The 25,954-nt window shown below is 45.3% G+C and overlaps 1 protein-coding gene across 5 annotated transcripts in view; it reads left to right on the top strand.

Annotated features, from left to right (window-relative positions):
* The window catches only part of CCBE1 (collagen and calcium binding EGF domains 1), a 258,831-nt gene that overhangs the window by 80,401 nt on the left and 152,476 nt on the right, over positions 1-25,954 (top strand). The window lies entirely within an intron of this gene.

Raw genomic sequence — 25,954 nt, 5'->3', positions numbered from 1 at the left:
ATTCTGCCTACTCCCTCCCCCCATAACTGGATCATTGCCTTTATGGGTAGATTGGCGTGACTTCTGCTTTGGAAAATTCATGCTTTGGCAATGTTTCATATTAGAAGACCCTTTCAGAAAAAGCCTTTGCCAATCTACTCCATCAAATCTGACGACATGAAGGATGGATAGGAGGAGAGTGAAAGTGATAGGAGGTAAAGATACCTTCAGGGTTAATGAGGCCAGGAAGTAGGAAGCCCTTGACTAAACCGTGGCAGCAGGGATGGAAAGATCTATGAGGGCTGGAGAACTAGTAAGAGTGTGGAACCTGTAGTACTTGGTGGTGTAGTACAGGGAGGAGATCAGAATGGCTTGTTTGGCTTTGGTCTATTAGGTGAATAATGGAACCATTCTTTAGCATGTAGAATTCCTAGGGAGGTAGCCATATTAGTGGTAATAAGGTTGGGTGATGATGATTGATTAGTCTTGGACTTGTTGAATTTGAGCTGCCTATAACATGTGAGAGATGTCCGGTAAGCAGCTGTATGTATGCGTCTGGGAACAGGAGAGAGAAATGAGCTGGAGTTAGACTTCTGGCGTACAAATGGTGGATGAAGCCACAGAAACAGATGAGGCTCCACGAAGGAGGGTGCACCATGAGAAGAGGGAAATGGCTGAAGACCAAACTCATCAGAACACCGAGACGAGCCTGTAAAGCAGAGTGGAGGGTGGCCGCCTAAGAAAGGAGAGAGAAAAGTGCTGTCCTGAAGACGAAGGGAGACATTTCGAGGAGGAGGAGTCGGTCAACAGACCAGATGTGACAGAAAAGTTAGGCAAGAACTCAAGGCTGTTGGATGTAGCCTCAAAGAGAACATTGGTGATCTTCAGGAGAGCTGTGCCAGTGGAAGGGAATCTGGATGGGAACCAGATTCTGAATCAGGGAACACTGGGTAATGAGAGAAGAGAGACAACAGATGTTGAATACTGTTTCAGGAGATTTGACTGGGCCTGGGAGAAAGATGGCAGCAAGAGAGTAACTTGTTCTGAACCGAGAGGAGGCATGAGCGTGTTCATATGCCCAAGGGAAAGATCCAGTATAGAAGACTTGATAAAGGAAAGGGGAGGTGACTGAGGAAGGAATGGAATCCATATCAGAAGGAGAAGGCTCAACCTTGGGTTCCCACTGAGGAGGAATGGCAGAAGGAAGAGGCTGGTGGGGAGGGGGATGCATTTGTAATTGGGAGCTTGGGAAGTTGAGAATACTTCTGCTTTACCTCTGCAGATGCCTTTCATCCACCACCACCACTGATCCTGAGGAATTTCCGGTTGTCTTACAGGAGTCATTCAGCACTTTCTCAAGAGCTGTCCTGTCCAACATAGCAACCGCTAGCCACCTAAGGCTATTTAAACTTAATTTTTTAAATCATCTTTAATTTTTCTTTTTAATTTTTTTTTAACATTTATTTGAGACAGAGAGAGACAGAGCATGAACGGGGGAGGGGCAGAGAGAGAGGGAGACACAGAATCGGAAGCAGGCTCCAGGCTCTGAGCCATCAGCCCAGAGCCTGACGCGGGGCTCGAACTCACGGACCGTGAGATCGTGACCTGAGCTGAAGTCGGACGCTCAACCGACTGAGCCACCCAGGCGCCCCTAATCGTCTTTAATTTTAACTCCATTTCTAAATAAGCCACATTTCAAAGATACAGTACCCGTAGTGGCCACCATATTGGATGTCAGAGCTGTAGAATACGTGTAGAGTTCTCCCTGACAACTCCTCCTTCTGTAAGCCTGCCTTCTGTATTAGACCTGCTTTCTCTGAGTCCTCTATTCACCTCAGTGTCAACTACTTAAAAGGCAATTCAACCACCTATAAAACTTTGTATCCTAGTTGCTAGATCAATTCAACAATCTATAAAAGTTTACATCCCTGTAGCTAGATCAGTGTATGGTTCACAAGGAATGGTGAATGAATAGTCATTGAAAACTCAAAGGAACAAACTAAAGAGTGAGTGAATGGGTGCATTGGCCTAAGTCTTTGGGCCTTAAGGCAGTGAAGCTTGGGGCTCCATAGTGATTGGATAATCGTTCATTCACAATAAACACCTTCTTTGTATTAAAGTTCCACTTGAAATGCTCACCGGCAAGTCTTGAGCTTCTCAGAAATCTTTACCTTTTTTGAGTAGTTGACAAATTCTACTATAAAGAACCTTCTCCAGATTATTCCATTGCTGATATAAAATTAAAACTGGGCTTTAGTCCTATGTTTCTCCTGAAAGGTAGGAAGTAAAGACCGAGGGCGGCTCCTCTCCTTTGAAATGCAAAGAGAGCATTTGGTAGGATGACTGCTAAGTAATTTTGTCTGCATTAACATCTTGGCCTAAGTGTAAGTAGTCTGTTTAGCACAAGCTAAAAGTAGGGGTCTGGGGATCTGGAACAAAGGAAAATTCATTGTCATATTGACCTATAAGGAGTCAAAAAAGATTTAAGGTCCTGGAAAAAGGAGTTTTGTAAACGATGGAACAACAATATTAGCTAATGCTTATTGAGTACGCGTGGGCCAAACACTGTATCGAGTAGCTTGTTACATTTTAATTTTTCATATAAGCCCCTCACATATATGCTTTTATTGCCCCCGTTTTGTAGATGGTAAACCAACAACCTGAGGTTTGAAGAGATTAAAATAACCTTGTTAGTATCACACAGTAAGTGGTTAGAATTTGAATTTAGGTAGGTTCCAGAACCTGTGTTTAACCACTGTACTATACTTACTCCCAAGCCCCGCAGTGGTGCTCTGGGATGAAACCCGAGTCTGTCGAGGACAGCTGAAGGGCATTAGAGGGAGAGCAGCCAAAGAAACCAAAATGAATGTAGCAATCATGCTTCCCTTTTAGCCTTCTTAGGCAATCACCAACTCCTAGAGGAGTTGTGCCCCCATAGCTCATTGTATGTAAGTCCTTTGGAATTTGGGATGATTGTCCAGTCGGAACAATATCCTAAATGGTGGTGGGTCTCCAGTGTAGTAATCTGCATCCATGTAAATAATTCATCCTTTTTAATTCACAGACTGTCAGACTCTGGACATTAAGAGGGGGATCTTCGCAGTATATCCAAGCTCATGAACCACCATCTACCATGCTGATTGGTGCATGCTTTTATATAAAGATCAACCCAAACCACACAAAATTAGAGGACCAAATCCACAACTGCAAAAAGGCTGAGCATTTCCAGGTGGACAGGATTTGGGGGTTAACCTTGGTTTTCAAGAGGACCACTTTGGCCTTTAATCAGTCTAAGGCATGCGTGTGCTTATTGCTTCGGGGGTTTCATTTAGAGTGTGGACATCCATTAAAAAAGCCCTTCTCTGAGTAGCTAGTAAAATGTCAAGTGAGAACTGGCATTTGTGTTTATCAGTGTAAGGCCACACAGTTCGGTTAAGAAAGCAGTTATGCTCAAAGTCCGATGTCTTGGCTAAAAAAGAAGACTTCATTAGGTTCTCTTTTCATTGTAAAATAGCCAGAGGGACAAAAGAGCCAAAATAAAATGCAGCCTCCAGAGATGATACTTGATGTGTTTCTTGACACCCCTCTGTGTATGTCCCCCTGTGGCCACTTGGAGATGCTTGATTTACAGATGCTGAGCTGGTCCCAAGAGGGGACCCAAAGATGGCAGGGATTCACATATGGGCATTATCTTTGAAGGCAAAAAGTCATGTTTACTACGTCTTTTTTTTTTTTTTTTTTTTTTTTTTTTTTTTTGGTGACCTTTGGAATGGGATGTCATCACAGACTTGTTAAGCATGTAGATAATTAAAACAAAGTTTGGTTTATAAACAAGGCACATAGGAAGTCAGCATTTCACTTGTGTGCTTTGTGGTTTGCTATGTGGACATTTTCCTCCTCACGGATGCCTTTCTGATTTCCCTGAAAGGGTCACTGCGTCCCTATCCCATCTGAGGAATTTCATCCCAAGTAACTAAACAATTCTGGGGGAGTTCTAATGCCTTTAGCGCGGTCATGGGGCACACAGAAGAGATGCCAGTGTGATCCCTGCCCTCTGGGAGCTCCACAAAGCATTTTTTTTTTTTTTTTTCTGAAATGGTTAACAGATAAGGACTAATTTTGTATTACTAGGAAAACTATATTTGTCCGACTTTAAGTCTGGGATCGATTGGACTTTGTCCCAGAGCACAGCAGGAGCTGAGATCATCACCGTGGCTCTGGAAGGGTAACGTGTTCTGGGCAAGAAGCTGTGGCTGGGAAGTTCAGGCATTCAGATTCCTGTCCCAACCCCGTTTCCTGGGGCCCGGCCTAAGCTGTTTTCAAGTGGAACAGGTCCCTCGTTCGGCTTTTCCCACGGAAATTGCCAGGAGGACAACAGGTTATCCCAAGGCTACCTCATCAGGCAGTGGTCCCAGGGGCTCTGGGCCGTTGGGCCCTTCTCTGGATTTTCCTGTCTGACGACAGGAGTGGAGTGTGTGTTAACTCGGGGGTCTCTGGGGAGTAGAAAGTGTTTCATCCACCTAGGAACGTGTCACTGGAGTGAGAGGCCCTGTCACCTTTAGGTCCATGGTTTCTCAGCAAGGTCTTAGCACATGGGAGGCAGTCAGGAACTCTCTCCTGGGCAGTGATCCTAATGGCTGCAAATGGGGATGCAGAGGACCTGGTCATAGGATATGGTTTCCTCTGCCCAGAGTTGCCTCCATTTGCCACCCTCTCAGCATCTACCTGGCTCACTTTTTTTTTTGTTTTTTTTTTTTTTGTCCTTCGATGCTCAGTTCGAGTAATGCTTTCTCCACGAAGCCCTTCCCATCCCTCCCCAGCAGTGAGGAGCTCTCCTTAGGCCATGCCAGATAGATCCCAATTCACGCCTTATTCCAATCCTCTGACCGTCTGTTCTCGAAGGATAGGACGTGTCTTTTTCCTTGTGGCTCCTTGGTGCCTAGCACAGCGACTGGCTTTCAGGAAATGAAGGCATGATCAGGCTTCACTCTTCTTTGGTTTTAAATTTTTCTAGAATTAAAAAAAAAAAATTGAGCTGTAATGGACATACAATATAACAGCTTAAGGTATACCACAGAATGAATCGATGTTTGTATATATTTGAGAAATGATTACCGTAGTCTAGTTAGCATCTATCACCATACATATAGAATTTATTTGTGATGAGAACTTTTTTTTTTTTTCCAACGTTTATTTATTTTTGGGACAGAGAGAGACAGAGCATGAACAGGGGAGGGGCAGAGAGAGAGGGAGACACAGAATCGGAAACAGGCTCCAGGCTCTGAGCCATCAGCCCAGAGCCCGACGCGGGGCTCGAACTCACGGACCGCGAGATTGTGACCTGGCTGAAGTCGGACGCTTAACCGACTGCGCCACCCAGGCGCCCCGGTGATAAGAACTCTTAAGGTCTACTCTTAGCTGCCTTCAATATGCAATACTGTACTAACTATAGGCACCATGCCGTATGTTATGTCGACATCTTTTATAACCGGAAGCTTATACCTTTTGACCCACTTCACCCACCCCTCCCTGTGCTCTCTGTATCTGTGAGCATGGTGTCTAAGAGTCCATATATAGTCTTCATCTTTTTTTTTTTTTTTTTTTTGAGAGGGAGGGAGTGAAATGTGTGTTTTATATCTGTTAGAGTGGACTCTAGAGAAGGTCGGTTTGAAACCCCTCTTGCTTTTCCTGGAGGCATGTCTGTGTTGCATGACATTAACCCCTGCTCTGAAAAAAGGGCTCACACACCCCTGACTGGTGGTGCCATGGGTCTCTGTCCAGTGACTCTTTGGCCTTGCGGGTCTGTGTGGTGCTGAACCTCTTGAAGCGAAGGCCACCTCTCCCCCCCCCCCCCCCCCCCCCCCGGTGTCTTGTGACTACTTTCTCCACTGGGTTCTTCCTCACTGGTCTGCCTGAGATGAGATAAAGTACCTTTCCCCCCTTTCTTTTTTTTTTTATATTTTCTGTCTTTACATTTTTTTTTTAAATGTTCATTTATTTATTTTCAACGTTTTATTATTTATTTTTGGGACAGAGAGAGAGCATGAACGGGGGAGGGGCAGAGAGAGAGGGAGACACAGAATCGGAAACAGGCTCCAGGCTCTGAGCCATCATCAGCCCAGAGCCCGACGCGGGGCTCGAACTCCCGGACCGCGAGATCGTGACCTGGCTGAAGTCGGACGCTTAACCGACTGCGCTACCCAGGCGCCCGTCTTTACATTTTATTTTAGTATGCGCAGGGGAGAGGGGCAGAAGGAGAGAGACAATCCTTTTATTTATTTATTTATTTATTTTGAGAGAACAGCAGGAGAGAGGGAATTCCAAGCAGGCCTCCGCACTGTCAGCACAGAACCCGATGCAGGGCTCAATCCCACGAACTGTAAGATCATGACCTGCGCCAAGCTCAAGAGTCAGACGTTCAACCGACTAAGCTACCTAGTGCCCCAAGAGAGAGAGCCTTAAGCAGGCTCCCCCCTCAGCTCAGAACTCGACGTGGAGCTCGATCCTGTGACCCCAGGATCATGACCTGAGCTGGACGCTCAACCGACTGATCCACTCAGGCGCCCTCCCCGCTTTCAGTTTTTAAAAAGTGATGGGTAGCATCGGTGTTTCCGCTCATCGAGCATCAGGCTCCCCACGTGGTCCTATACTGGCCCTACAGAGTCCTTCCTGTTTGGATGTGGAATCTGAGACGTAAAGCGGTTGAACACCTTGCAGCCCGGGGAAGTCCACGTCAAGCTCTCGGTGCTCCTTTGGATCCCCTTTATCGTGTCTGAGCTGCTTTTTATTTTTCTTGACTTATTTGCTCAGTCTCCAGAATTTTAACAAGGACAGGAGGTTCTCCTTCTCCTAAGAGAAAACTGGTATGTTTCTTTATAAAAGAGGAGAGCGTTTTCTGGGTTGAGAGGAAAAAAGACTACTACCCTGTCAGGAGAAGGGTGCTAATTTCACTTCGTGTTCTCATTAGATTCAACAACATAGGAACATAGAATCACTTAGTAGATAATCCTGTAATTACTTAAAGATGAGCAAAAACTTGAAAATGACCCAGGATGTGAAAGGTTTCGAAGTCAGGAGCTGTGCTCCCTGGAGAAAGCCAAAGACTATATTTAAATCAGATGTTTTATGGAGAGATGAGCCGTCCTTATCTATAAAGGCCACATTCTGCCTCTTCGCAGCAGTAGAGAAAGACTGTTTTAGAAATAATAATAAAAACTTTATTTACAGAAACCTTTCATCCAAGGACCCGAAGGGCCTGGCTGACATTAATTGATGAATCCTTGCGAAACGTAGCGTCTCCCATTTCTTCAGCGTCTTCCAGAAGAGTTTCAAGCCCCAGGGACGAAATCCTGTGCCCTGATACTTGAGGCTGTAGGCACCGTGGCTGCTTAGCCTCCAGTGGTTTATTCCAGGATCTTCTGAGCGGTTAGCATTTGGCTATGGCACGCACACACTCTTGAATTTCTTTCCAAGGACACTTAAAATGTGTAATAGCAAACAAATTGAGTATTGTGCTCCTGGGAGCACGTGAGTGCAATTCAAGCAGTCTCCTAGTCCCCGCAACCACCTTACAGGGACAGGTATTATCACTTCATAGTTCATGACAGTAAGACACGGAGGTTCAGCAAGTTGTCCAAGGGTGCAGAACCTGCCAGTGTGAGGCTAGGTTTTGATCTCAAGTCCATCTGACCTCAAACTTGACCTTTTACCATTTTTGGCTACAAAGTCTCTCCCGTCAGATCGCACGTTCTGAGTTGGAATTGGAAACTGACCATCGTGTAATCCTTCTCACAACGATGTTAGGGTCGTACTGCTATTGGGTAAGAATTTACGGCCCACAGTTCCTAGGTCTTCAGGATTTACCCCCTCACTTCTCCATAGACTCTCCTTTTCCCTTTGGTCCCTGCCTCTGTTCCAAGTCCTGCTCGTGCCTTAAGGCTTCCCCCAAAGCCTTTGTGGTTTGTTCAAGCTTATTGTGATCACTCCTTCTAGAGATTTCTCCTTGTGTGTGCTATACACATGCCCCCTTTCGGTATTTCCTGTTTCACAGCGTGGTGTTTTCCTAGTGAGGTCATTGTCAGTGGGAAAATGTGTTTATCCAGAGGTTTTATGTTGAGTTTGTACTCTGTGCATAAGCGTCAGGGGGTACTAATGAAAAATGAGAAAGTCTGTGCTTTGAGTTGTGAAGGCAATACTAATAAATCTTGATGGAAGGAGGGAGAAATAAAGGATCGCAGGAAGATAATGCTTGTAACCTCGGTCTTTCTCAACATGCTTGTCGAAAGGCAAAAGCAGAAGAAGAAAAGACCGAGGTAAGAAAATCATGAAAAAAATTTAGCTTGTTTTCCTACTCCAGTCTCTCTCTGCCCTTTCATCACTCTAAAGATGGATCGTGGTACCAAATTCTTGTACTTTGGGCCCCATGAAACCCAGCTGTGGTGTTTAGTAAAGGACAGTGGGTAGGGTTCAGTTGTACTATCGTACTAACAAGCGATCTCATAAATAGTGTGCTCGCATCACTTGCAGTCGATTTTTTTTTTTTTTAATTTCTCTATTTTTTAAATGTTTCAAGCTTGCGGATGTTTGGACTTTGCTGTGTAAGCAAGAAGATGAGATGTTGAATTTGCTGGTTATTTAAAGATGGGTAAAATTGAAAAGTCCTTCCGGAAAAATGAACGGTAGAGAGAGGGGGTGAAGGGTATGTACATGGGGACGGAGAAGGCACGGTTTCTTCTACAATTTCAAAAGATGGGATTGCACTGACTGGTTTGACAAGCGCAGAATGTCCTCTCCCCCAGTTCCATAGTGTTCTGGGCTCCACGTGCTTCCTCAGTGCAAGTTCTGTTAGGTAACGAAAGCAATGAAAAGGAAACGGATAGCTAAGAGGGGTCCCTGTTTAAAGCAGAACATAGGCCCCCTTTCCTGCAAGCAGGGGAAATGGACTCTGTGAATTACGGGAATGGGAAATGACGTGTTTTTCCCTGTCTCCCCTCACCAGCCTTGAGATCTTTAAAGGAATATCGATCCCGAGGCTCGGGGGTGGGGTCAGGGCTGAGGATGCCAACTGGAGAAGCCTGAGCACTAAATTGGCCCTTCTAAGAAAAGGGGCGAGCTGTTCTGAGGGGAGAATCTGTGTGCCGAGGAGTTGGCGGTAACCAGCTGTGGGGTGCGTGGGGTGGGAGGCAGCAAGGACACGAAGGAGGCTCTGCTGACTGGTCTCCCAGCATATCCCTTAGGGAAACCCACTTTACTCCTTTAAAAACGTCTGGCATTTCTTCTGACCTTAGAACTGCTGGGAGACTGGTGGGGGCTCTTGCTGTCCCTCTGGAATGACCTGTTTCATTCAGAAGCACCATAGCTCTGGGGGGTTAGGATGAATTTTTGACCTTCAGCGATGAGAGTTTTGCTCTCAAATGATGGGTGGGATAGGAATGAAGCAGGGGTGACACCGGGGCCCCCTTTTAAACCAACAAGTGTGCGAGGTCATGTGATATTTTCATTTCGTAAAATGCAGGGACATGACTTGAACGAGAATTTAATCGTCACTAACTACGGGTTCCATTTTCTAGACGTGCCGCCTTCCACTTGAAGCCTCTCAGGTCTCTGAATCTATCTGTAAGACCCCAGACTGTGTAGGTTGCTTACAATAACTCTCCAGACAGGAATTAACATCCCAGTGGTACCGATGAAAGAGTTCAGGCACCGAGTGTAATCGGCTCAGATCTCAGGAAGAAGCAGAGCTGACGTTTGAACCCAGATCTGACTCCATATTTGTGCTCGTAGCCACCAAGCCGTAAGGCATACTGTCACCAAGTTAATGGTACGTTAGTAGTGCCCCCAGGACAACGTGTGACTTCTGCGAAGAAACCAAATGTAGCCAGTCATTCTGTTTACTACAGCGCGGTGACCAGAATTAAGGAAATGGACTGCAATAGAGTAGTTATTTCCATTTTAGTCTTTATTTAATTCAGCGCCGCGACTGTTCTATCCAGACATGGTAACTCTGAGTTTTAGATGTCTGCCGCGTCCCAAACTGCATAGTGTCTCAATTAAGCACTTGTCACATACATCAGCTCGCAAATTGGCTCCAAATGAGCTAATGGAATTAATAGCATCCGGCGTGGTGCCTGGCACGTAGTAGAACTTCTAAATCTGCATGATGTAACTGACCAATCCTCCTTCACCCACCTAGCCCTCGTCTGCCCTTGGCTTTTCCTCCTCTTCCCTCCTTCCATCCCCTGTAGGACTCCGGACTGTGGTTGCAGGGGGGAAGTAGCAGAACTTTAAAAGAGTGAAAGGAGAAGAAAAAAAGAAGCCAAGACCAAGAGAAGAATGAAAGGAGTAGAGTAGGTGGGCTAATAGGAAATAGTAGTGGACTATCAGACGTGGGTCTGAAATCAACTACGGCCGGACTCAGGGCCCCAGTCCGTGACACCAGGATTTGAGACTGCTCCCCTCCGTGTTGGCTTCGTTCTCAGGCACACTTTGCCGTGTGCTGGTGCGACAGCCTCCAGAAATGCCAGCCCCACGTCCTTGTGGCCCTAGATCCATCAGAAAGAGATGGTCTTTCTCAGGGGATCCAGAAAGACCATGGAATGGAGCCTCCTCCCCGGCTTGGGTTGTGTGCCCACCAGAGAACCCATCACTGAGGCCGGGTCTGGTTCACATGCTACCCTTGGCGGGATGGGGGGGTCGTCCCTAGCTCAGCCCATGCAGGTAAACAGTAGGAAGGGTGATGGTCCACAGAGTACTAGGGCACAGAGGTGGTTCTGTGAGGAGGTTACCTCAACAGCCCTCCCAGCCGCCACCTGCTGTACCCTCGCACACTTCGGAGGGTAGAGATCTAGAAACCGCATTCCCTCCCTCCTTGTGGCTAGGATTTGGACCTTGCCAGTCTCTGGTATCCAAGTGAGACCTGGGTTCAGAACTGGGTTAACAGGTAAATAAGCAGCACGTTTCGCTGGCGTGGACCCTGTCTGTGGCAGTGTGATTCAGCAACTTCATACTTTGGTGGCGCCCCACGGTGGTGGGTGACTTTCTGTATCATGACACATGCAGTGTCATTCTGTGGGGACTTTTTCTTTTTTTTTTTTTTTTTTGACTGCCTCACCTAGAGTCTCCTGCTCCAGGCTTTGTAAATCACTTGACATCTGATAATTAATCTTCTTGTGCTAAAACTACATAGCACGGTTCCTGCTCCTCTTTGCTGACCCCTACTTCATAGCGCCTTTTTTGGGAGACGGGTGTGGGTACTGGGTGAACAGCACACAGCGTCCACCGGGTTCCCTGACCCTCCATTTCCATCCTGCCTTTTCCTTCCCTTTCGCTTCTTCGTTCCCTTAAAATTCAGACCATGAATGAGGTTCCAAGTAGCGTTCCTTGAGAGGCTCCAAAATACGATCCTTCCCAACAACCTTGAGGCAAAGGGTAGTTGACTGGTAAGGTGCTTGAATGAAATTAATGCGGAGATGGAGTCGGGCTAGCAAAGCTCTTAAGGTCCTTTCTAAGTGTATGTATTTGCGTCCTCGTGGACATTTCCTAAGGAAAGACCATGTTCATGGAAATATGAGGGATTTTGAGGTCAGACTTGGGTTCATATCCCCTGCTCCTCTGTTTACTAGTTGTGTGACCTAGGGAAACCATGCAGTGTCTCTGAGGCGCAGTTCTCTTGTCTATAAGTGGATACTTATTAATAAGGCCTCATGGGTTTGCTTGTGAGGATTACGTAGTATACTATACATACAGCGAATGCTCCAGAAAATGCCTTTTTCCTCCTTAAGCCTTAATCTTTTCTGTCTGTTCCTTTTCTGACTCCACATTATGCTGAGTGATATTAGTTGAACACTTATGTGTCCCACCATGTTACAGGGTTTATCTCCTTGAATCTTTACAACAACCTCTTGGGATAGATACTGAGATTATCCTGACTTTACAGTTGAGAAAAAGGCGTGGAGGGATTATGTAATTTGAGTAAGTTTACACAGCTACTGAGAGGTCTAAGGTTTAAACCCACCAGTCTGACTCCAGAGCCCAAGCTCATCACCACTGACCATAGTATTATTTTATTTCTAGTATCTTGGCCAACCAAAAACATTAAGTGAACTTTAGAGCCTTTAATAACTGGAGAAAATGTACTGTGATTCCTCCTCGAAGATGATCTGATTAACATCTCTTCAGAATTTTTGTTTCTGGCTGTGTTGACCTGTTTGCATTGGGGCATTGACGTGTTCTTCTGTGGCCATCTTTGGGACGACTAGCTTCTGGTTCCAAGCTTTAAAAGGACGTGTGTCCTTTGATTATGGAAGAGGTTTTACCCATCTGAGACACGGTGGCCTCCTTAAAGGTCAAGTCCAACCCATCACTTTGTTTCCAGAGGAGTCCTGTTTTAACCAAATGAACAGCCCTGCTTTTATTGATGGTTGGATCCTGCTCAAATACACAACAAAACAGACCAGAGTCTTCTGTGAACCGTTGCTGTCTCGATATAACAAGATGGGGTGTGAGCTCGCTTCTCACCTGTCAACTGTGTGAATCTGGGCGCCACCAAAATCTGGGTGCAGGAGGGGCCACCGCACATGGGAGTTTAGCTTCTGTTGTAAAACTGAAGTTAGTTCCTTATTGTAGGGCTTTCTTCCTCCTTTGTCTTATATTACAGCCAAGAATGAATTCCTGTCAACTTAGATCTAGTATGTTTCTGAAATATTAGTCATCTAAGACTCTTGAAGGTAATCCAGATACTGGAAATGAAACATTCCAAAAAGGGTCCACTCCCATAAAAATTTCCACGCACACCTAATTTTTGGTGTTAAACCAGGAAAACAATTACATGGAGAAATTGTTTCAAAAAGTCTGTCATTGTGATCTGTTCTCAGCTGGCGTGGAGTCAGGATCGTAGACTCTGATGTTTGGACCTTCTGCCCAATCTTCGTCCCTGCCTGCCCCACTCTTCTTTGCTAGAAACCACTGAAATGTTTTAAGCTATACTTTTGAGAAATGAGATCCTATTTCTCTCCATTTCTTATAAGGGAAGTAAACAGCTATTATATTCAGAACTTTCATTTATTTACCCCCTTCTTTTGCCATTTATGTAAAAAAAAAAAAAAATGGGAATTGAAGAATTAAAAGCCCCACAGAATAGGCCATACCAGTTCCCTGTAGACATTTTTAAATTATATAGGTTTCCATGGATAACATTTCCAGGAAATCTGTAACACCTAAATTTCACTTTTCAGGCATTTCTTGGAGGTGGCAAAGCCTTTGGGGTAGCCCTTGGGGAGGGCTGTCACTGTGGGACCCCACTGGTAATTTACGCCTGGTAACTTGTTTATACACATGTAACGCTATGTTTATACACATATTACTTTTCAGACTATTTCTTAATGCTATAAAATTTGAGAGCCAAGGGCAGTCACCAGTGGTAGGAATTTAAGGCAATATCTTGGCCGAGGGAACTTAACCCTAGTTTCTGGATGAGTTCAGGTGATGATACAAATATAAAACATCCTGAGAACTTACAGTGATCAGGCTCACTGCCCGGTGATTTTTCTTGCGTCGTTCCGGTTGGTTCTCCTAATGACGTGACAGGGTTGGCTCTAGAACTGTTTCTGTTATTCAGATAAGGTAACTGAGGGAAAGGAATAAAAGTATTGAACCTCGAGGTGCCACTGCACAACTATTAGAATGGCCCCCAATCCCTAACAGTAACCACACTGTATGCTGGCACCGATGGAGTAATAAGAACTGTCATTCGTTGCTGTGGAATGCAAAATAGCGTAGCCACTTTGGAGGACAGTTTGGTGGTTTCTTGGAAAAGTAAACATACTCTCACTGTGAGATCCAGCAGTCATGTTCCTTGGCGTTTACCCAAAGGACTTGAGAACAAAAACCTCACTGATTGTTTATAGAAGCTTCATTCCTAATTGCCGAGACCGGGAAGCACCCACGATGTCCTGCAGTAGGTGAATGGGTAAAATAAACTGGGGTGCATCCAGACAATAGAATATGATTCGGTGCTAAAAAGAAATGAGCTGGCAAGCCACAAAAAAAACATCGGGAAGCCTTACATGCATGTTACTAAGTGGAAGAAGCCAGTCCGAAAAGGCTACATCCTGTATGATTCCAACTGTTTGGCATTCTGGAAGTGGCTAAAACTATGGAGACCGTGAAAACATGAGTGCCTGTCAAGGGTTGGGGGGTGGGGAGGGATGGATGAAGGGGCAGAACAGGGGAATTTTGAGGGCAGCGGAACCACTCTGTGTGATACGACAATTGCGGACACACGTGTCAATACGCTTGTGCAAACAATGTGCGAAAGAGTGAACCGTCAACCATGGACTTAGGATTGTGACAATGCTGCCTATCCATGGAGGTTCGCCAGTTGCACACCTGTGCCACTCTGGTGGGGGGTGTGGAGGATGGGGAGAGGTGACACATGTTTCTGGGCAGAAGGTATTTGGGAAAAGTTTACAAATATGACGGGGGAAAAAGGTATGTTGACAGTGATTTTGCAGCTCGTAAAGGGCAGGGGCGGGATAAAAAACTGTGATGCTGGGGTGCACAGGGGAGAGCCTGTTATGTGGAAGTAGGAGACTGGGGACAGGAGTGGGCTTTTAAGAAAAATGCAAAGTTTAATGTGAAATATCAGGTGTTGCAGTGCTTAGGTGAGGGGACCCTGGAACGTTAGCCCTCCTTAGGCTTCCTGGGGAGCCATGTTTGAGAGCTGATGTCCTTACTCACTTTCTGGGTGTGTAATAGGCAGCCTCCCAAGCCCCACGGGTGGAGGCTCAGCTTCAAAAGTTACCAGTGAGGGGGCGCCTGTGGTTGAGCGTCCGACTTCAACTCAGGTCATGATCTGACAGCTCGTGAGTTCAAGCCCCACATCAGGCTCTGTGCTGACAGCTCGGAGCCTGGAGCCTGCTTCGGATTCTGTGTCTCCCTCTCTCTCTGCCCCAACCCACTCGCATTCTGTCTCTCTCAAAAATAAACAAACAACAAAATAAAATTTAAAAAAAGTTACCAAATGGAGGCAGAGCTGGAGTGAATTTGCTGGTAGGCTCACTCCTTGCTGGTCTGTTCCCTTTCGAGAAAAATTCAGACTTTCTAAACAGAACAATCAACTTTACGGTAGAATTGTGTTTTGCTCCAGAGTAACCTGCAGGTCTTCTGCTTCTTAAAAAAAAAAAAATTGTGGCAAAACACACATAACCTAAAATTCACCATCGTCACCATTTTTAACTGGAAGGTTCAAGGACGTTAAGTACGTTCACGTTGTCGTGCGACCATCCCCACCGTCCATCTCTGGAGCTTCATCGTCCCCAACTGAAACTCTGCACCTGCTCAACACGAGCTTCCCTGATGTTTCCTAGTTCTGAGAAATAATTGAATACATCGCTGCTTAAGTTTAAGGCGTACAGCCTGATGGCTTGGTTTACGTACCCTGTGAAATAATTCTCTCAATAGGTTCAGCTAACATCTGTTATCCCCTATAGATACAGTACAACTTTTTGGAAGGATGACTCAAGATTGACTCTTCAACAGCTTTCCTGTATATCACACAGCAGTGCTGGCCGGAGGTATCATGATTATATGACTCACTGTCTTGTAAGTGGGAGTCTACTTTATCTGTTGTAACTAGAAATTTTTGCCTTTCGACTACCTTCCTCCAGTTGCCCTTCTGCCCACCCTCTGCCTCTGGTAACCATGTCTTATTTTTCTGAGTTTTTTATTAAGATTTCACGTGAGATCATACAGTATTTGTCTTTGTCCTTCTGTGACTTATTTCACTTAGCATGGTGCCTTTAGGGTCCATCCATGTTGTTACAAATGGTAGGATTTCCTCTTTTTTTATGGCTGAGTAATCTTCCTGTGTGTGTGTGTGTGTGTGTGTGTGTGTGTGTGTATGCACACCTGTTACAACTTCTTTATCCATTTATCTGTCGATGGGTACTTTGGTCTTGGCTATTGTAAATAATGTTGTCATGAACATGGGGGGTGCAGATTTCTTTTCCAGTGAGGAAAAGATATATTCCCCAAAGTGGAATTCTTGGATGATAACGGTGCCTGAAAAGACGCTTACCATCACTAGTCATTAGGGAAGTACAAATGAAAATCACAGAATACCACCTCACGCCTGTTAGAATGGCCATCGTCAGAAAGACCAGAGATGTGTGGGTGTGGAGAAGAGGGAATCCTAGTGCACTAGTGGAATTGTAAATTGGGACAGCTGCTAGGGAAGGTCCTCAAAAAATAAGAAACAGAACTGCCACGTGATCCACAAAAGGTTGAAATGTCAGCATAAATTAAGAATCTTGGGAATACTCAAGCCAGCACCGCCTGCAGCCAGGATTCTAAAGCTTATAAACGTGTCTGGCGCGTTCACAGAATTTCAGGCCTTGTCTTCTGTGAGAACCCTGGGCCCGTTTTACTTTTTCTTCCATTCTTCTTGAGAAAAGGAATTAAAATTTTCTTTCTGGTTTTCATTGTCTATGCTGTTGAGGGAGGATAGCAGTGTCGATAATCCCAAACAGCTGATGGAACACACACACTTCAGCATTTACAGTTGGTACTAGAATGCAATGCAATAGTTACTGTTGGCAATACTTAGTCTCTTCTGTTTGTCTTAAGCTAATCTGAAGGATGAGGATATGTTCTCTGACTGTGCAGCATCTGATGGAAGGCAGGGGTTGCAGCGTTGTACTAACTCAGCTAGAAAAACGCCGAAGGCGTAAGGATGTCCGCAGATCGGCATCACGCGGACCATCGACGAGCGGCCGTTTGGGCTTTTCTCAAAAAGCTTTGTGTTGTAAACTGCAACACACAAATAGAATAGCGCTTAAAACAGCTGCGCCGTTTCATACAAGGCGGACACCTTTGTAGCCAGCACCCAGGTCAAGAAATAGCCAGCCAGACGTGTCTCCGTGTACCGTGTCCCCAAGCACAAGCCTTCTCTCCCTCTGAAAATCGCCACTCTCCTAATACTTCCTTGTGCTTCTCTGTGGTTCTGTCTCCCCCACGTGCGTCCCTGAAGTCCAGGGTTTGCCCATTTTATTTTTATTATCTTATTTTTGAGACACAGACAGAGTATGAGCAGGGGAAGGGCAGAGAGAGAGAGGGAGACACAGAATCTGAAACAGGCTCCAGGCCCTGAGCTGTCCATACAGAGCCCGACGTGGGGCTCGAACTCACAAACCGTGAGATCGTGACTTGAGCCGAAGTCAGACGCTTAACCCACTGAGCCACCCAGGTGGCCCCAGGGCTTGCCCATTTTTAATTCAGCCTGTCTTTTACAATGGTTTTTAAATCTACGGATGTTCCCCTTCTTGCCTTGACAGTTGTTTGTTGAAGATCCTGGGCCCTTTGGTCTGTAGAGTTTTCTGTGGTCTGGCTTCCGCTGACGGAGCGCTTGTCCTTACTGAGGCAAGTCCTGAGGATGTGAGACAGGAGCGTGATACCAGAATGCAAAGCTACCCAAAAGCGAATACTCAGAAGTACTATTCCCTACGTTAATCCGTGTGTTCCATTTTTGCCCAGTGATCTCGTTCATTTCTCCTTAGGTTTCTGTTAGCAAAAATCGATACGTATATATAAAAACAGTGGCATCCCTTTATGGTACTAAAGTGCTGTGCCGTATACATCCTGATGCATTTTAACTTTCTTCACTTGGCATTATTTTGTGGAGCTCTCCCTCCGTGTCCGTTTATAGGGATCTTCGTTTGACTTTTCTTCAGCCGCAGAATATCCCATTCTGTGGCTATACCATAGTTCATTCAACTTGTCTCTCCTATTCAGGTGCTTTTCCCATTATTTTGTAGTGACCCGTAATCCAGTGAATAGGCTTGTGCACATGTATTTTCACTTTGAGACACAAATTCCTAAAAGCGATGTAGCTAAAATCCAGCAGTAAATTTTTCGTAGGTTTTTGTCTGTTGTTTTAGGTGTTTCCTGATTCCCCTCCGTAAGGGGTGGACCAGTTGGCCTGCCCACCAGCAATTTCTGAGCATGTGTGTTTCCCCAAGCCTGGACGACAGTGTATTCAAGGTCTTTAATTTTTGCTGATCTGATAGATAAAAAGAGGATATCTTCATGTACTTTTAAATGGCTTTTCTTATGGGTAAACCTGGGTAATATGGATAAATCTTTTCATACATTTAAGGGGCATGTTTACATCTTCACTGTCCATGAATTTAGTCCACTTTTCCATTGGGCTTTTGCCCCACCCTATTTTTAAATACGTACATGCAAAATAGATTTAATATATAATTGCATTTAATATATAAAACCACATAAATATCAGCCTTTTAGTTGTGGCATGCGCTACAAGCCTTTCCTGACAGTTTGTCGTCAGACCTACGGTATTTTTCGTGATGCAAAAGTTTTTAATTCCTGTGTAGTCAAATTTATCAGTGTTTTTAAAAATTCATGTGGAATTCGCTTATACTTAGCTGCTTTTTGCTCTCAGTTTATAGAGGCATTCCTCCCCCTCCCTCAGCCCATGTTTTCTTCTAGCACGTTTGTTTTTGCATTTATAACCAGATTCATTTGAAGCTGATTCTCATGTGCAGATTGAGGTCCGGATCTGAGTCTTTTTGCAAACGGCTGTCCAGTTGTCGTCGTGCCATTTATTACTAAGTCCATCTTTATCCCCGTGACCTGAGATGCCTCATTTTACGTACGAAATTTCCAAAGTAGTTGGGTTGGTTTCTGGATTTTCTGTTCTATTCCGTTGGTTGGTCTGTCCCCACCGTGTACCACTTTTTAATTCTGAAAGGCTTTGCCGTATGTTTCCCGTCTGGCAGGGCAATCCCCCCCACTCTCTGCTGGCTCCAGAGTTTCCTTTTGTAGTGTCGTCTTAACTATTCTTGCACTTGGCCTTTGCATATGAACTTCAGTATCCTCTTGGCTAGCTCCATAAAAAGCGAAAAGTTTTGTTGATCTTTTTATTGAAGTCGGTAATTTTATTAGAATGTATAAATTAACTTCGGGAGAACTGACATCTTTATGATGCTGAGTCATCCTATCCAGGGACAGGGGGTGTCTTTCTAGTGGACTTGTTTGTCTTCCGAGAGCGTTTAAAAAAATATCCTTTAGGTAGGCTTCGCAAATTTCTTGTTCTGCAGAACCGAGCGGAGGAGGGCTTCTTGCTGTCTGGTGGAATGATTGCGTGTTGTTCTTCACGTGCTTTAAACCGGTTCAAAAGGAAACGTTCTGTTTGATTCCAATTACGTGAGCAAGACGAGACCAAGCTAATTGGTAGTGTTAAGAGTCAGAATAGTGGTTGGCCCCCTCCTGGGGGAACTATAACCTGGAAAGGGCATGAGGGAACCTTACTGAGTGGCACGGGAAGTGTTCACATCTTCATGTGAGTGGTAGTCCCGTGAGCTCTACCTGTGTAGACAATCACGCTATCCGCATAGATTTTGGTGAATTCCGGAATTTACTATGTACGTCATACCTCAAAAGTTAACCAGGGCTGCTCTTGGCCCTTTGGTTGTTCTGTCAATTTTAGAACCAGTGTCCCGTTCCACCAAAAAAAAAAAAAAAAAATCTGGGGATTTCAAGAACTGATGTCTTTATAAGTCTTGCAGTTCATTATTACGAGTCTGTTGTCTGTTGCCTTTGGCCTTTTAAGACGTATCTCACAGTTTTTGTGTTTTTGGAATTCTTCAATTTATTGCTAGTGACTTGACATTTTAATGCTTTAAAGTGATATCTTTAAATACTTCGTTACCTCTTTATAAAATAAAATTGGTTTCGTTTGTAAAATTCTATCTAGCAAAGTTAATAACTTCCTACGCTAGGACTTTATCTGAAGGTTTGGATTTTGTCTTATAATCTTATCAGCGATAAATACAAGTTTTATTTCTTTTTTAATCCTCTCATCTTTTATTTATTTTTCTTGACCATCTCAGTAGTTCAGGCTTCCAGGAAAATGCTAATAGAAGCGGTGATAAGAGCCATAAGACAAACCGCCCAGAGAAGTCACTTAGAGCATGAGCAGGGGAGGGGCAGAGACAGGATCCACACTGTCCGTGCAGAAGAGCCCGATGCGGGGCTCAAACTCATGAACGTGAAATGGTAACCTGAGCCAAATGAAGAGTCCAATGCTCAACCGACTGAGCCCCCCAGGCACCCCCTGTGAGTCTGTATTTCTTATGTGAACAAGAAATATGCTTTTATGTATTAGGCTGTTGAAAATTTTGGGCTTGTTCCTACAGCATATCTTGTCCTAACTAAATCAGGTTCTTTTCAATTCCTAGTTTGCTGAAAGGTTTTTATCCTACGTGAGTGTTTAATCCTAGCAAATGCTTTTTTGGCATCCATTGTGTTGATTCTATGATCTGTTGTCTTTATGCAGCAAGCTATATTCATTTTTTCCAATGTTAGGACAAACTTGTATTCCTGAGATAAACCCATAGTGGTCATAATGTATTATTTTTCATTTGTTGCTGGATTTGGAATGCTAATATTTTGTTTGGGATTTTCATGTTGATGTTCATGATGGAGGTTAGCGTCCTTTCTCATACATTTTTACAGGGCTTTATTAAGGTTTAACAAGTGAATTAGGAAGTATATCTTCTGGTCTCTGTCAGAGTTTACAAAATTGGAATTATTCAGTCCATATTTGGTAGAATCTGCCAGTGAAGTGGTCTTCAATTCTTTGTTCAAGTTCACCAGTTTTCATTTCTGATGAAATAATCCTTTTTTTTTTTTTTTTAAGATTTTAATGTTCATGCTTTGTACTTGGCTCTGTCTCATACCTGCTTTTTTCCCCCCCTAATCTCCAGACTTCTTGGAAATTTTCTATTCCTTCTCCCTTTAAGGAATAATTTTTGAGGTCATTTTTAGGCTGCTTCACGATTTCGTTTTCATCTGGTTTTTTTTTCAGCTGAATTCTCCCGGTCGTGGGTCTGCAACGTGTTTCTCTCTGAGCTTCCTGCTAAGTTTTGTAATTGGGAGGCAAACCCACCTTACGTGTTCCACGCCTGTCTCAGCCTGGTCCACTAAGGTTGCAAAGCAGCGGATGGGTCCTCAAATGAAGTGTGGGGTTTGTCATCCAAGGAGATCGTCCTGGATGCTGTGCTTACTCGCGGTCTGGCAGGTGCTCTCAGACGTGGCCGACGCACCTTCCTCCTTGCCGATGGAAGAACGTTACATTTCTGCCTCTGTAGAGGGGTTGCTGTGGACGCACGTTAGGTCTAATGTCAGCCTAATCATAGCTCATTACTTTTCCAGGGAACTTGGTTCTGGTTGTGTCCCAAAACGTGTTTGTGAGGGCTGTTTGGCTACATTTCCTAAATTCAGTGGGGACCACTCCCAGAAACCAGAGTGTTTCAGCCACTCTCCACTGCTTTTTCTCTCTTCCCAGACACGGAGGTTTTTCTTATTGTTCTCAAGTGTGCCTGTGCAGATCGCGTTTCCCTACTTCCCAAATATCGATGCACTATCTGGCCTCCCTGTGTGTTTGACATGGAAGGAGAAAAATAATTCGGAGCTCACTCCCTCTTCCCAAGGGTTATCATGTGACTCTTCCTTTTAAACTTCCTGGTTCTTTTTTGGACTCAAAACTGGTGAAAAAGCCTCTTAGGGTTGAAGTAGAGAACATTACTCTAAAGTTAGGTTGAGCACTTCCTTGTCCGTGAAGTTAGAATTTGTGTGCCACTTTGAGATAATAAACAGTCTTAAGTCTCAATATCGAGAGACCGTATTTCTTCCATTTTGATAATTTTGTAGCAAATATTTTTAAGATCTGAAGCTTCCTACTTTTCCGTATAATTCTATTTCACACACTTTAAATTTATTAAAATTTTTATTTAAAATAAAAATTTATAGATTTAAAAACATGGCAGTGGGCTTAGAAGTAATGGTTGAGGGGCGCCTGGGTGGCGCAGTCGGTTAAGCGTCCGACTTCAGCCAGGTCACGATCTCGCGGTCCGTGAGTTCGAGCCCCGCGTCGGGCTCTGGGCTGATGGCTCAGGGCCTGGAGCCTGTTTCCGATTCTGTGTCTCCCTCTCTCTCTGCCCCTCCCCCGTTCATGCTCTGTCTCTCTCTGTCCCAAAAATAAATAAACGTTGAAAAAAAAAATTAAAAAAAAAAAAAAAAAAAAAGAAGTAATGGTTGAAATACAGGTGTTCAATTAAAGATGGTATTAGTATATGCTGCTCTTACTAAGTGGCTCCTCTTGCCACAATTTTTTTTTTTAATTTTTTAAAAATGTTTTGTTTTGGGGAGAGAGGGAGAGGGGGAGGGGCAGAGGGAGAGGGAGACACAGAATCTGAAGCAGGTTCCAGGCTCTGAGCTGTCAGCACAGAGCCCGACCCAGGGCTCGAACTCATAAACCAGGAGATCGTGACCTGAGCCGAAGTCGGATGCTTAACTGACTGAGCCACCCAAGTGTGCCAATTGCCTCAATTAAAAAAAAAAAAATCAGTGCTTACAAGTGTGGTGTAAGCTATTTGTACAAACTGAAGAAAAAGGTATGAGCAGGACACCCACGATGAGGAGCTGGGAGTCTTGGGTGCCAAGTAGATTAAGGTGCTGAGCCTCTTTAGTGTCTATATACCTCCACATGGGCTTGTGACAGCTTAAAAAAAAAAAAAAAAAAAAAAAAAAAAAGCTGTGCTGATCTTGAATAACGTAAGACGCTTTGCCCCTTTTCTACCTCTGGAGAAAAGAGAGTTTGACGCCCCTGAGAGTGGCGCTCTGCGAATCTCGATGGGTTTCATTCCGAGTTCCCGCACCCACCGGTTCCTTCCTGAGCTGCTCTGATGTGTCAGGCTCTGACCTTGGCGTTGAGGGCTTAGCGGCAGCAAAACCCGGCACGATCCTTGTTTTCAACGTGGTGGTTGTGGCTCTTTGTTTTCAAGAGTGAAGGCCAGGGGCCAGTAGTGACCAAGTAACCACAGAGGAAATGTGAAGTTACCAACGTGGGGAAGTGGTAGGAAGCCGATGAGCGTGTTGATGAGACCTGGGTCCCGCAGGAGTGGAGGGGGTGTCAGAGAAGGCTTCCTGGAGGAGGGGACATTTTAGGAGATATGAAGGGTAGTAGGGGGTACTCCATGTGCAGGGAATAGCTTGTTGAAACTCCGTTCAGCAGGAAGGAATGTGGCGTGCTGGAGAAGCTGAAAGAAGGCTAGCGTGGCTCACACGCAGACCGCCAGGAGAGGCGTGGTCCCTGGTGCGTCTTCATGAGACAGGCTGACGGCGGGGCGTGTCTGTGATTTTGATCCTTTGCAGGGACAGGAAGCCACTAGCTTTTGCCAGTTTCAGGCAGGCAAGTGACAGAATCAAAATTGTGTTTTGGGGGGATTCTCTGAGGGTACATGCAGAAGGCCTGGAGTTTGTAAAAGGCCGCAAACGAACACGAGGCTAGTCACCCCCTTGGGACCAAAGAATTGCCCTCGTGCGGGAAGATCTCTACCTCGACTCTGTGACCCAAGATCCACGGAGCACAGTGAAGGAGTGAAGCCTTTGGCTGTTATCTACGGGGGGAGAAACGTTCTCCCCCCTAGCAATAAATCCTAAGGGAAATTTGTCACGTGCCTCTCTAGAAAAAGGGCATTGGCTGTGTTTGGATAACGAGAAACCAAAGCAAAGAACAGAGCACGTTCTTGTCATCATGTGCTTTTCATCTGGGGACAGTTTTGCCCTCCACCCCCACAGGAGACAAGGTTGGGCCATATATATGGAAGAAAATCAAGTAGTAAGCATTAAAATGGAGAGCTAGAGAGTTATCTTGAAGTTCCCTTCCATCCATGAGAATCTAGTCTTTTTTTTTTTTTTTTCAGGTTTAGCAGAAGTTCCTCATGTGTTTTATTTTTTTTCCCACATGAACTTAAAGCTAAAAGTGTGCATTTCAATTTAGCAAAGGTATTTCGTCAGGAGACCCCACCCATGTCCTGAGTTCAGGTGACGAACCCTGTGCGGGGTTAGAATTTAGCTTAAAAATGGTTTGTATGCTCCTTAAAGCTTGGCTTTTTTTTCCTTCATGAAAATAACCACTTTATAGCTGGCAAGTTTAGCATTTTTATCTGGTTGTAAAAAAAAAAATAAATAAATAAATAAATAAATAAATTCACTCTCTGGTGAACAGGATAGAAAATAAACCTGAGAGTCCTGATCCGGGGCCTGGGTGCAAAAGCATCTGGCGCTGGGGCTGGTGGCTACCCTCGGTGGGGAGCCGGTGGGGCCCCTGCTGTCACCACTCACACTCCAGGGTGCACACGATACCAAGTGAAAGAGAGTGACGTTGTAAGCCACTAGTCCCTCTTGCCCCAGTCCCCACTAAGAACCTCCAGGCGGACTCCCGAAGTCTGTTTGCACGTTCACATTCCAGCCTTTTCTTAGCAAGCACTTGGCATTAGCGATCGTCTGGTGGTTGGTATCCACTCAGCTGAATAAAGCCTCAGGCTTGGACAACACAGACTGGGTTCTAACACCCTAAGGTCTTAGAACACATCAATGGAGCCTGCGCTGTGTTGGGTCACAATGCAGTTTACTTTAAAAAAAAAAAAAAAAAAAAAAAAAATTTTTTTTTAATGTTTATTTTTGAGAGGGAGGGGGAGAGAGACCATGAGTAGGGGAGAGGCAGAGAGAGGGAGACACAGAATCCGAAGCGGGCTCCAGGCTCCAAGCTGACAGCACAGAGCCCAATGCAGGGTTCGAACCCACGAACTGTGAGATCATGATCTGAGCTGAAGTTGGAGGCTTAGGCTGCTGAGCCACCCAGGCACCCCTGCAGTTTGCTTGCTTTTTTCCTTCCTTCCTTAGGGTAAGTTGAGCCAAGAGTGTAAGAAAGGTAAAGGAAGAAATGGTTAAAAAAAAAAAAAAAAAAAAAAGCCTCATGGGAACTGTTGGTGACTTGGACCTTCAAAATCCAGTAGGATTTCTCCTGGTGGAGACAAGGGAGGAATCCTAGCAGGAGGAACAGAGGCGGATAGGTTAAGTAGTAAGCGGTTTTGTGGGAGGGAAGGGGAACCCTAAACTCCATGGGTGTGTTAGGGTCGGAGGGTAATCCCCAATTTTCCCCACCCTAGCATTGTATCTTCACGATTGGCGCCTGTGACAAGGGAGGGTCATTAGCGATAAGACCAGGATAGAAAACCCAAAACCTTCAATGGAGCTGCCACTGGGGCTGAGCGAGACGCTTGAGGGCACGGGTTCGCTGCCACGTAGTGGGGACTGTTAGCAGCGTCCGGAGACCTTTCTGGTCGTCGCTCCTGGTGTCTAAGGGGCAGAGGCTGGGGATGCCACTAAACATCCTACAAAGCACAGGCCGGCTGCCCTCCCTGCCCCCCAATAAAGAAATCTGCAGCCCCAGAGGTCAGTAGTGCCGACGCTGAGAATGCACTCGTGGTGGGAGTGTTGGAGGGACCAAAAAAACCCCCTTCCATTCCTCTTGCCCCTTAGGTTTGCCAAAAAGGGTAGCGACCATGGCCCGTTTCTCTGTATGGGAAGCCGAGGGTGTGCTTCGTTACCCGGTGAATCTGGGAACCCCCAAGCTGGGGTCTCTAACTCTCCTGCCCCCTATCCTGGCTAGGAACGCGTCTGTTCCTACTTTCGAGAAAGGTGAAGAGACAGGACTTAGGAGTGCCTGAAACATTTTCCCCAAGAGCTTCGCCTGCCTGGTAACTTTATATTTCTCCTGTCAACATACATTCTGCTCGGCTGCTTCTCAGCGTTCTGCATGGTACAAGAAGCCGTGCCATTGGTTTCAAATGTGCTGGCAATGGTTGCCCAAGCGAAAGGCAGTAAATAAAACCAGAGGAGATCGCGCAGAGCTCTGGTGCCTTTTCTCATCTACCCTAAGGCGGCTTCCAACGAACAGCACGTAAAGGTGGATTAGAATCACAGGCACTGAGTCTGGCCAGCATGTAGTGAACACCTCCCGTGGTCTCGGGCCCCTGAATCTTGCCTCGCAGCGAGGACTGGAAGTTGGAGGCAAGTAAATGGTCCAGTGGGAAAAGCATGGACATCCTGG

Source organism: Leopardus geoffroyi, chromosome D3 (assembly GCF_018350155.1).
Source record: "Leopardus geoffroyi isolate Oge1 chromosome D3, O.geoffroyi_Oge1_pat1.0, whole genome shotgun sequence".
In the NCBI taxonomy this organism is placed as follows: domain Eukaryota; kingdom Metazoa; phylum Chordata; class Mammalia; order Carnivora; family Felidae; genus Leopardus; species Leopardus geoffroyi.
The sequence above is the reverse complement of the archived record's forward strand: the minus strand, read 5'-3'. Positions and strand labels throughout refer to the sequence as shown.